The sequence below is a fragment of the Papilio machaon genome, chromosome 4 (genome assembly GCF_912999745.1).
Source record: "Papilio machaon chromosome 4, ilPapMach1.1, whole genome shotgun sequence".
Lineage (NCBI taxonomy): Eukaryota > Metazoa > Arthropoda > Insecta > Lepidoptera > Papilionidae > Papilio > Papilio machaon.
The window spans coordinates 5779689-5793087 of record NC_059989.1 but is presented as its reverse complement, the minus strand read 5'-3'; the positions used below and the strand labels follow the sequence as shown (position 1 = coordinate 5793087).

General features: G+C 35.4%; 1 protein-coding gene across 1 annotated transcript in view; it reads right to left on the bottom strand.

The window, feature by feature from the left end:
* The window catches only part of LOC106720319 (ecdysone-inducible protein E75), a 100942-nt gene that overhangs the window by 67883 nt on the left and 19660 nt on the right, over positions 1-13399 (bottom strand). The window lies entirely within an intron of this gene.

Below are 13399 nucleotides of genomic sequence, written 5' to 3'. Positions count from 1 at the left end.
GCTTTTATGTATTAGCTTTCTAAACTAAAAATGGATCAAATAACTTTTCAGTTTAACGGTACCATATTGATTATAGACAAATAAAACTATGCAGATGCACACTTTAGCAAGTAACTTTCTTTATTTAGAATAAAACATATTAAAACATATTTTAAATTTTGAGTCAAAGCATGATTTGCACATACATATAATCTTTGTCGTTATATTACCTTGTTTTTAAAAGAGTCAAATTATAAAAAAGCGGTGCTAGCGAACGTTTTGTGGTGGTTCGGGCGCATTGGTCGGTCGGCGCGCGGCCTCGAGCGCGCGGGGCAACGAACGCTGACTAGGCCGAATGTATTACAAAGTCCGACTCGGCCGCGGCCGCTCCCTACCACTCTTGTTGTCGAGATCCAGCCTAGCCTCTTACCTCACCATACCTACAGCCTGTCTGTAACTTATTACATCAAGGTGAATAAGCCTACAACTTATTTATGACCTGCAAACAGTTTGAGCGCGAGAAACATTTATTCTGCAGCCATCTTTACGGGCTTTGTCAACGCTAGTTCAAGTTTTATATTTGTCTCGATATGTACTAAGAAAATAAAAGTAAACTTAGTAATATTATACTTTAAAATGTACTTAATTAAGTGTAAAGTACTTGAAGCACAAAATACCAAACATTCAAATGTTCATTTTAAATATTTAATTGAGAATACTTATTACGAAATTCGTTATTTTGAACAACCGTTCCGTAAAAACTCGCAATCGCTGTAAATTCAAGTCATGATATCGTATACCATGGGTTGAATTAACATTAATATATTTATGAATTACATAAATTGAATTTTCATAATAACTCTAGAACCATTCTGTAGTAGGTATTGGCTTAAAGAAAGCTTACACATCGTGCCAGATCTGTAAGGATTGCCAAAACCCTTTGAGCCTGGTACTGTAGTTTTTTATTTTTATATATCAATCACGAATTATTTTAAAATACTTCACGTTAAATGCTCGTTTTAATTTTCAAGAATTCCATTGATTTCTTAAGAATCTATTTCGGGATAATACAAAGCTACGTCAATCGAAGCAAAGTTATTTTAATTTCGGCCCAGTATTTACAGAGAGCGGCCATCACGATAATGATTTTCTCCGTCATACTGTGGAAATCCTGTAGTCGAGAAATCGGGGTCAGCGGGGACCGGTGGAAACGTTTAGTCTTTGAGATGCTGCGACCTATTTACATGACGACGCAATACTCTATTTGCCGATCCTTTAAATATTAAAAATTCGCATCGAAATTATACAACTTCCATTTTGTAATTATTATAAAAAAGGCAAGTTGTAAATTTTTCTAGCGATATATTTTGCTGAGAAATTGCGTCAATACATAGGAATAATTGTTTCAAAAAACAAGGGAAAATGTAAAAGAAAAAGATTTTTTGCTTCTCCTGAAATTTGACCCTTGGCATCGCCATAACTACCAGTAACCAGCTAGGCTCAAGCATTCAGAAGCACTTGTTTATTTATTTTTAACATGGACTTACAGCTAAAAAATAACAATAATATAATAACAATAATAGGTACAAGATAGTTAGCGTACAGCGATTTACAAGATTACAATTATGGTGTTGGTTTAACTATATTCGTTATAATCTTATACATATTATTTAAGTAAACAAGAGCAAGAAATATGAGTAACGATTGAACTTTAATACAAAATAACAAATGAATGGTTCTAATGGCAGTTAAAGCTACCGCTCACTACTGTTCAGCCATTTACAGGTGATTAGAGCTCACGAGTTAGCCTAGTAAAGTGAACGTATCAGCGTGTCGCAGCCGATGGCGCGCTAAAGGCGGCCGTGCAAATAATCGCGAGGTTCGTTAAATTCAGCGGCATTAGAATGCGAATTTGCGCGCGACTCACGTTCGCGAGATAAGTCAGTCAGGGTCGGCGCGGTGCCGACGGCCGGCCGTGCACCCGCCTTGCGACACCCGCCCGTCCCGCACCGCCCCGCGCCCTCGCCGCGCTCACCTCCCCCTCTCTGCCCCGCGCCGCACCTCACCTCCCCGCGCCTACCATAGGGAAAACAACAACACCCACGCACATGACGTGTCCCAACAACAAGCCTTTTATAAACATGAAACTAATTTAAAACGGGAACGCACACAATTCGTGTTGTAACTGAATTCTTCCGCGACGTTTCTTAACGACCAATCAGTGCGACATAGGGAGAGCTCTTCGCTCCTCGCTAAATGACCCAATTTTTTAACGCAATGAGGTCGCCACCTTGCCGTTATCTTGTCGAATCGCGGTTATAGATTTGTAAGATTAGTTATACTATAAATGTGTACAAAACTGTTTGTTACCTATTCAATTTAAGATAAATGTTTAATATTGTGCATTGATACCTGAGCACTTGTTATAAAGCCTACCCCTGTATTCACCTTAAATTGGCTACTTAACGTGAATACAATTACAAACTTGGGTGAGCTTTACCTTTATTTGTTTTTAGAAGTGTACATGACATTATATATATAGTCTTACATTTCTATAGTAATACCGAATGGGTTTGTTAAAAAGTAATTTGTCCTAATCGTATTTTTAATTGACAAGATATTTAATTCCACAAGAATTATAGGGGTCTAAACCGAAAGTGAGTCGTAAGTAGGTATAGGTCCACCAAAAAATTTAACTATCTTTGTATTTAAAATGTATTTTTGTGCATAAAAAACAATACATAACATAACTACATAACAACTGCATTCAAACGCTTCTGGAAATACCCAAAATATTCTCTATAAATAGAGCATTGGGTTTAAAACATATATATTAGGTCCTTACATATGAAATTGGCGTTTTTCGTACTGGCCACTTTAATCACGAATTTCTCCCCTTTGGTAAAGAATACCAAATTCAAATTTGTACAGCTATAGACTCATGTATTTGTGGTTCGATGACCGTCATTCATTTGTTTTTTTTCTTCTGTTTTTTTCTGTTTGCGTCACTCATTTTACAAAATGGAAAACTTAAAATATCGCATTATTTACGAGTACGAGTTCCGCCGTGGCACTAGTGCTGCGGAAACGACTCGAAGGGTGAATGATGTGTATGGCGGTCGTGTTGCAAAAGAAAACACAGTTCGTTTTTGGTTCCAACGTTTTCGTTCTGGAAATTTCGATCTGCAGAACAAGCCCCATGGATGGCCTGAGACTCAAGTTGATAATGAAGAGTTGAAGGCTATTGTGGAAGCGAATCCATCGCAAACCACGTCCGGGTTAGCTGCAGGCTGCGATGTTAGTGATAAAACTGTTTTAATTCATTTGAAGCAAATTGGGAAGATTAAAAAGCTTGAAAGGTGGGTACCTCACGAATTGACTGAAGCAAACCGGCAAACGCGCGTCGACTGTTGCGTTACATTACTAAACCGGCACAATAATGAAGGTATTTTAAACCGAATCATTACCTGTGATGAAAAATGGGTTCTTTACGATAATCGGAAGCGCTCAGCGCAATGGTTGGATCCTGGCCAACCAGCCAAATCCTGCCCCAAGCGAAAATTAACCCCAAAAAAGTTACTTGTAAGCGTTTGGTGGACTAGTGCCGGTATTGTTCAGTACAGTTTTCTCAAATATGGCCAGACTATTACGGCTGATGTCTATTGTCAGCAATTGCAAACCATGATGGAAAAGCTAGCGGCTAAGCAACCTAGGCTGGTCAATCGCTCCACGCCACTGCTGCTTCACGACAACGCTAGACCACACACTGCGCAACAGACGGCTACTAAATTAGAAGAGCTTCAATTGGAAAGTTTAAGACATCCTCCGTACTCCCCGGACCTTGCTCCAACAGATTACCATTTTTTTCGAAATTTGGATAACTTCTTGCAAGGGAAAAAATTCAACTCCGATGGGGCAGTCCAAATCGCTTTCAAAGATTTTATTGATTCCCGTCCGACTGGTTTTTTTAGTAAAGGGATCAATGAACTACCTATGAGATGGCAAAAGTGTATAGAAAATAATGGTTCATATTTTGATTAATTAAATATATTATATTAAAAAATATTCGACTTTTTGTTCCTCCCATACAAAACGCCAATTTCATATGTAAGGACCTAATATTTATTGTGGAGGACGCAGTTGGGACGGGGGTGGCGGTGCCGAACAGGGAGCGACCCAGTTGCAGTTCGTCGACCGCGGTATATTTAGCCCGGCGCCCCCCGACCCCCGTCCTCACCCGGCACCCGGCGACCGAACTGCATCCTGCACTTATTGCACTGCATTCGTTATCTGGATGCATCCACATAACACAATAATCCAACTAATCAAAAGGAAATCTTAAACGGCAACTAAGGCAGGAAAACATTCATCGGCAGCACTCATACTCGATAAATGATCATTAATTGTTGTCCTTAGTGTATATGTAGTAGACGTTGAATAACGTAATGGTATGTTGGTGTAGGTTATGCTTCAATATTTGTAAATTAAATATTATATAAAAAAACGAGCTGAGAATCTCTGGTACAGACTATCCGTATAGGGGTAACAATAGAACGTAAATATATGCGAAAAAATATTACCCACCTGTCAGGCAACAAGCACAATATAAAAAGAAAACATTAGTCACCGTCATATTTGATCTTGAATAAAGTATACTATGTTGGTATAGGTTATGCTTCAATTATAACATAAACTTAATATCTATGTTCATAAATATATTATATTAAAATGAAAGTTATCACCGTATTATGTAAATAATTACCTTTATCTGAATATTTACATACATATATACTCGTACATATAAACAGATTATTTTAAAAGACATTTGACGTAATGATAATGAGCAAAAATATACACGTCTCAGTATTTTTCCACTACCTATATTTTCGTTTGGTCATAAATAACTTTTAGGAGAGGAAAATTAAAATACGCAAACCAAATGTAGTACCTATACAACTCTATGAATGTATTGTAAAACATTAAACTTTGTGTATTCTATGTAAACGAAGCATTCCACTTTAAAAAACATACAGACAATATCTTCTATTTGAGTGTGGAATCTGAAAACTGCAGTGGAAACATACGTTTAATTGTGTAATTTTGTTCATCAAATCCTTTCAATTCAATATTTTATAATAAAAGTTAAAAATAACAATTGTAATATATCTCACATAAATTAGTCGTGACGATGCAATATTTACCTGAAACAAAAGATGAAAAATTATTAATAATAAAGTTGTAAAATAAATGTCCTGACAAAACTTGTATATGATTTTTTTTGTGAAAAATTAAGACATGCATATAAGTAAATGGACTCAAATGATACGGCAAAAAATTACTTTTTAATAAATTATTTTTTTTTATCCAACACTGGACAAAACTCACACAAGATTAAAAAAAGTTAACAATAGTTCATTTTCAAAAAAAAAAAAAATTTTTTTAAACTTTAAATTCCAGTGTTTTTAAACATCTTCATTCAACAACAACAAAATCAAATCTTTTTAGACACAAGTCTCCAATAAACAGTAAAAATGGTCCTGTTGCTTGAAATAAATTAGACAGAAACAATCATTTTTCATCAATAATAATTTACAATCATTCAATAATAATATAGAATATTGTTTTAAAAGTTAACTAAAGCTTATTTAAATGTCCGCCACAGTTACTGAAGGTTACAATGAACGTTAATAAAGGATGATGCGTCATCTTAACATAGAGGTATATTAATGTTAATCAACAAAGGTTAAAGTTTGATCAAATATTAACTAATACATATTTTGTTACGTTCGCATTAGCCACGGTGCCCATACATGTCTTCTCCGCCGTTTGTATTCCTAGAATAAACTGGAACCTATTATTATCATAAAGTGAAACACTTCAACCTAGCTCACTGCTGTCGGAGTCAGCGTATTTGCCTAATTGATCAAATATATGTAGTTCAATCTAATTTAATATGCAAATTTAGATCGTATTGTATAATGTTAAAGTTGAAAGTGTATTGTAGCGCGCGGGCGCTCGAGTCGTTACGTTGTCAGCGTCCTAATTTTGCAGTGTCCTCGTTTTTGAGGTCAGCCTCTATCGGGGCAACGAACTCGTGCCCTTATCGCGTAGAGAGACGGGAGGTGGCTGCCAGCTAAGCGACTCGGTAAGCGCTCGTGTATACACTACTCTGCGCCAGATGGCGCTATGAATTTTCATGTTTTATTTTTAAGTATATTTCATTTCACAAATTTAATTAAATAAAAAAAAAATATCAATAAATCAAGAGAACATTTTTATACTTTTCTTGTTTTATAATTTTTTTCATTGAGTGAATAAAGTTAGTAAGCGGAGTGCATACTGTGCTTGCGGCGCAACGCGTAGATCCGTAGCGGGTCTCTACGCACACAAGCGCAGGCCGCTATTCGGCTACGTAGGTACGTATCTTAGGTACGGGTGCGGGTCGACGCACGGCAACCGGGGCAGCCTTGCTCTGTCCTCTGCGCCCTATTTCTGTCGCCACAGAGCGCCCTCCCCTCCCCTGCCGTTCACCGTAACCCCCGCCATAACCCACTACTTAGAAATTTACTAACTCCAGAAATTACTTTAACAAAATAAAACCGAATTTGGATTATACTTCTATATTATTAAGTACATTTAATTTATCAACTTAAAAATTTACAAAATCAATAGTATTATGGTACCTTTTTCAATGGTAAGCTTTTGAGCTAAGGAGGAGAGGATTGTGTGAAATGGGATATCTATAAGCAGGGAGTAAAACGTTTGTCAAATGAGTCAAATGTAAATCAGCGAAAGAATGCAGATTGCGTTTTGTTTCAACAAAATGAAGGTGGCATTTGATTGCGTTGCTGAAACACATTCCTAGTCTGTGGCGAGTGCTGACCTCGCACGCAAATCTCCGTCGATGTCTTCTTAGTAATCAGCAAGAAACAAACAACTGCGCTATTGCAGTTCGCCGTTTGCTCGCAGATGGGTTTGGCGACCTATGTGTGAGTCGTGGCGCTCGAAGGTGAGAAGCATCAAGGTACTATTTTAACGGATGCTGTGCGCCGCGCAACAATTTCAAATCGTTCCAATTATATTTATTAGTAAAAGGCTTGCAATCAGCCTTGAAAGTTCCGCTTTAAGTCAATATAATATCACCGCGTGCGTCAGGGCTACAACTTTATCAGTGATGGATAAAGATTAATCTTTCCCAATGTTTTCCTATTAAATTAAAAACATCGTTGAACGTAAACAACGTTCAAAAAGAGGAAAATCAGATTTTGTTTTTTTACAAAAAGTCACCACTAAACGATATGTATTTATTCAAATGAACGCAAACTCCAGTTATCCATATAAACATGAAATTAGCAAGTTGATTAGGAAATAAATTTTCCGACGAGCTGAAATCTAATGAGTATCTACAATGTTGCATTGATACGAGATACATTAGAATACAGTGTATGTGTGTGTATGACGCGACGATGTGGGTGTGTGGGTGTGTGACGCGGGTTGCGTCAACTTTTACTCGCACTTTCTCGGCGCTTGCGCAACAGCGCAGCGCAATACTGGTTCAGGTCCCCGGAGCTCGGTGACAGCATTTCTCTTCGACTCGTCGACAATTCTGTTACGTCATTTGCTAGATAATATTATAAATTGGTTGTCGTGTCAACCATCATCTATTTTTACTCATTTATTTATTGACAAATGAATGAGAATGTATGTAAACTCATTTAGAGGTAACATTTATTTCGTAATTGCCCTTGGTGCCCTAATTCTATTGATTCGCAAGTCGACAAAAAACATGATAACGTCATACGTTGCGATAAATTCTCGTAGGTAGTTTATCATTGAAATGCGATATTATTTTCGCGTTAAAAATTGCAATACTATATTTTTAAATCTAGTTGTAGTAACATTTCATTGAAATTGTAGTGGTAGGTAACGGGCCGGTGAGCGGTGAGCGGCGAGGGGCCGGAGGGGGGAGTGCAGGTGGGGGGAGCAACACGAGGTACGTGGCCCAGTTTCGCGCGGGTGCATGAACTCTAACGAGGTAAGGCCACCGACCGCGCTAGTGTTTACACCGAAATGTACCTTATTTACATGTGTTTTAATTTCATATTCGCATGTTATGTAATTGACCAGTATATCGTCATAAGCTAACTATGTATTGATATGAAACGGAGGAGTTGGATGTGTGACGCCTAGATCCAGCTGCGGCGCGACCTTCGCAATTATCGCTCTCGTGAGATCCAACTATGTATATTGTCGTTACAACTTATCTACATCAAATATGTCATTATATCATCCCTGTATATAAATGAATCGTTTGCTATATGCACATCCTTTTGCAAACAAAGACTTTGTATATCTCCAGTATCGACAAGACTAGAGGTAGGAACAAATATGAAAATTATAATCGTGTTACTGATTCACTTATGAAAGAGATAGTGATTTTAATCGGTTTTAATTTATTAGGTTTGAAATTTCACAGATAAAAATGTGTTTTTTTTTTCTAAATATTAAAATATAATTCCAATTCTTAGAGCACGACGTATTTTTTTTTAAACATTTCACAGAATCGTAGTCTACTTTCATATCTCATTCTTCAACTCATGTCAATAACAAGGAGATATGATGGCACGTAAATAATCCCGTTGAAATGGTACATAAGTATATAGGTCACATCAGATTCAAATACGGGAACAAAGTAAAGCGCTTGCGTTGACTCTATGGATAGGGCTGCCAAATTTCAATAAATATACACTTGCGGCGAAACAAAATATCTAGGATCTGTCAACTCTTTGGTTCTTATTGTTTAACATAAAATCGACACGAACATACTTCTGACCCGAAGACATTAATATCAAACCTGTAGAGGTGGCAACCCTAATCTCACGTCATCGACATATCCTATTCAACTTTTTTTTTACAACTTTGAAATATCAAAATTTAATTGAATCTATTGGATTTTGTCATATTAATGGGTGTGTAATAACGTTGTGACGCTGGTAAGAGTTTAAAATTAATGATTGAGGATAACATTCTAGGTATGTTAAGTGGGTAATTTAGTCGGAAGTTAAATGACATACATAGTTAAGTACTTGGTAAAAACTAGCATCGATTTACATTGATCATTGTTGAATCGTATTTGCAGGACTCATCGGTCGCACTCCAACGATGTAAACAACCTGCAACTGGCACAAGAAACTACATCAAGAACATCCAATTCTCGATAGCACACTTATCATAGGACCCGTACTGATGATAAAAGTGCATATCTTTTTAACATATAAAAGTATATGTACGTTGCTAACAGGCGAAGTTGAAGCTATGTGTCAATGTTTTCTCGATGAGTTTTGATAAGTCAAGTTTAGATTAGATGTCCTGGTGTTAGTAATTAAACCTGATTTTAATTACATTTTAACCGTAATAAATTTTATGGAATTAAAAAAATAATTTCTGTTTTATTTTCGAATAAGTTAGTATTGGGTTCTAACTGCGTGGATAAGAGATAAATAACTATATCATAAAGTTAGTTATTTAACTGCTGACTGTTAGCTCTGTTTATCTACATTGAAGTGTTTCAAGAAACGCGTCACGGCTTACTTTATTTTTCCTGGAATAAATGTGTTATGTTTTCAGAGTTTATTTGTGGTATTAGAAGGTTATAAGACAAGTTGTATTTTATGATGTTTGTATAGTTTTGTTTGATCAATTAATTATCGTAGTATCGGAGCGAGGCGAGGCGGTGTACGCGGCGTGTAGTGGCGGGCGCGGGTCAGCGCGGGCTGGCTGGGCGGCCCCGGGCGCGGAGCAACAAACTCTGCAAGGTTGCGCCTCGGCTGCGCTATCGTTAACTACAGTTACGATATCGCCCGCCCTTCTCCGACAAACTGTTTTATTTTATTATGTTGCTATCACATCGATATTACTGTTGAAGGTCCCGGCAATTGTTGTTGTTACTATTACTGATACGGATATTCATTTCATATTGTACCAAACATTAAAAGTTATTTGAATAATTTTGCAATGTCGCAATGACGGGATATTTTTTTTATAACAAATAGAACAAAGAAACCACAAAAATCCATTTAAATTAATTTTCCATGACAATTAGTCGTAAGGAAAACTGTATGCATCTATTAGTAAAGTTCTAAAGATAAAATTCATAAGATTTGAAAGAATCGAAATACAAAATATGTAATAAGTAAATATAAAAAGTACCCCATTAACTAACTGTACTTCTAAAAAGTTGCATTCGAGGAATAATAGGTTTTCGTAGCTGCTATGGTCAACAACAGTTTAGGTTTCACTACCTATTTACTTCAGTCGATCGTCATTATATCTGCTTATTTTTATCAGATGAAATACAAATGTTTTAAATTACAAGTTACTTGGTTTTATTTTTTCTTAAAATAATACGCATAGCGCCATCTGTTGGTGAGTAGGAAAACCAAAAGATGAGACTTTCATTTTTGGTGCAGTTTAAAATGGTTTCAAGCCAATTCAGAAAAGACAAGTAAAAATTATTTGCCAATAAAATCTCTTTAATAACCGTGAAATGTATGAAAATACTTACTAAAGTGAAACGGTAAAATGAAAAAAGTTACACACGGCAACATAAATACCGACTGACGTAAGCGTGGGTAAGTATGCAATAAACAAACTGAGTCAAGAACGTATTTTTTTTCTGTAACGGGAGCGATGACCGTGCGGTGTGCATTGCGTGCGTCACTCACCTCGCTGCAGCCAGCCGGAGCTCTCGGCTCCGCACCTCACCTGCGTAATGTTTCACGTAAAAACAATTTTACGCTCGCTTAGTCCATTACAAAGTAATGTACATACCTATCAATGAATTAAAATAAGTTAATCGACCTAATTCCTTAACTCATGAGTACGCGTTATGATATCACACTACTCAGAATTAATAAATGTAAATTTTAAAATTAAACAAATTAACCAAATTTAAACTAATCTACTATTTAAACATAAAGTAAATATTTTAAAATTTCTGATTTCTTAGTGGGAAATTCTAAATGTACTTTATCCACGGAAAATAATCTTTATAAACGAAATTGAAGAAAATGTACCTAAGAATTCTTAAAATCTATCCCGTTCATTTTTAATTAAGTTTTTTCTTTTATCCATATTATGAAAAAAATATACAAGCAAGCTAAAAACTGAAAATAATTTTGTTATCTCAAGGTGTAAAGAAAGATTTCCGGAAGAAAATTTATAACTGATTTATAATTAATGATCATATTATTTACAAAAGAAAATTCCTTCCAATGAAAAAATCAAGAAAGAACTTATTTCACTTAAGCCGCAAGTAGCTCCATCTTGCAAGTGAACCGTGAAAGTGATCAAGCATCAATGTAACTACTGCCATCTAGCGGAATTTTCCTGAACTACGAAGGCTTCAGCGCACGAACGTTATATGGAATTTCATCGAATAATAACTAGATACCGCTGTATAAATTTCGTAAATATGAAAATTGACAATGAATGAATTAAGCTATTTATGCAAAGGGGGAATTCCATTATTTAGCATGTTCAATTTAAAAGACATTTTAAATTTTCTAAAAATACGACGTAACTTTTTATTTTTTATTTTGATAAATGTAAAAGTAAATATCTGCAAATAACAATAGTATGCATGGTTAATTAATATCCTAAGTGTTATTTAACCTTTTTTATACCTTTGTTTAGACAAAACAAAAGTGACTACTAGAAAAAGCGTAAAAATTTTTGACAGTATAAAATAAAAAGCTTGTAGTCATTTCTTGACATACAATCCGCTAATGGGAGCCATAAACAAGAAATAAGATTGAATTTAAACAAACCAATATAATGTTATAATTTATCTAGTAGATAAGTTTGACGTAATAGTCAACACTGAGATATTTTCATACATTTTTGTATATAAACACTGAACCAATCAATCATATCTTATTATTTATAAGATTAAATAACATTATGCTGACAAATCTGGAATTATCATAGGTTAGTTGTAAAAATGCAGGTGTATGAAGACCTTCGTCAAATTAAAGCAAATCCGAACATAATAAACTGCGTATTTCTAACCTCCAGTCGACTTTCTGACTATCGTCCGGAACAAATACACGACTGACCCACAAACAGTCGCGTACACAGAAACATATATTATCTATCCCCTTCCTACCTCAACGAGGTAGCGTCGTGCGATAGAGATAGCAAGTCTCGTTACGTTGACGAGCCTCTGCTCTCAATGTCAAGTTCACCTATTATTATTAGTACTCAATGCCACTATATACACGCAAATATAGTAGCACGATACGTGGGCATAATATATCCGTACTCTAAGATATTTACATTACCTCGCTAATATAATACGATATAGGAAAAAAACTTCAATTCTACCTTTTGGATTTATAGTTTTTGTTGTTCGAGAATTTAAATCTTTAAGGTATTATAAAGTAATGTAGTCAAAAGGTAGTAGTGGAAATTTTATAAAATAAACACTGACCTGCCAGTAGTTTAGGATGGTAGAGTTTTGTGTTAACTTAGAAAGACCAGGTAAAGAGTTATTTAATTTTTAATAATTGTATAAGATGTTGATTTTTTGTCTGTTAACCAGAATTAAAGTTAATTAATAATTTACTTCGATATAAAGCCATCTGAAATTAAACATTACCTTAGGTAAACGATAATGCCATGAACAATTGCGAGAAAGTATTCATAAATTCATCGACAAATTTTGTTTTTCCAGCATCCACATCAACCGTACAGTACAACAAAAAATCTGAAAATGCATGAAATTTTGACATATTTTGTCGTTGACGAAGAAAACTATATCGCAAATATTCGTGATAGGCCCCCTGTTGTTAAAGATGACATTGAGATCCCTTTTACGAAACATATTTACTTTTGTAATATTGTTATCCCTATAGAATATATGTTAAATTATATTCGTATAGGTGTATCAGCATTGAACACGTACAGAGATACTGGTCCATATAAATAAACTTTTTAATAGACCGATAAACTTATCTGACCTGGGGGGCTAGAGAAAGTAACATTTGATAAGCGAAGTCGCTAATCTAAAAGTCAAAAATGTATGGAAATGACAATAACTTTCGATATGTCACATGCATGTCATATATTTGTATCGACACATTTTGTCTATTTTACTAGCATTACATTGTTTAGTTTAACTCACTAGCGTCCCTTGCCATTGTCAAAAATTGGCACAATATCGTAACGTCTTGTATTTTTTTTCTTTTTATGTCATTGTCTGTGTCTATGTCGGTTTAACATATTCTCTCTCACCGGGCCAGATATTTTTCTCCGACTACAATTACTTTTATGATTAGAAAACTAAATGCTTTGCCTTGCCAAAGATTGTAAAAGAGTATCAAATGATGTCGTTGTGCAAGCAAACACATTATATTTTACC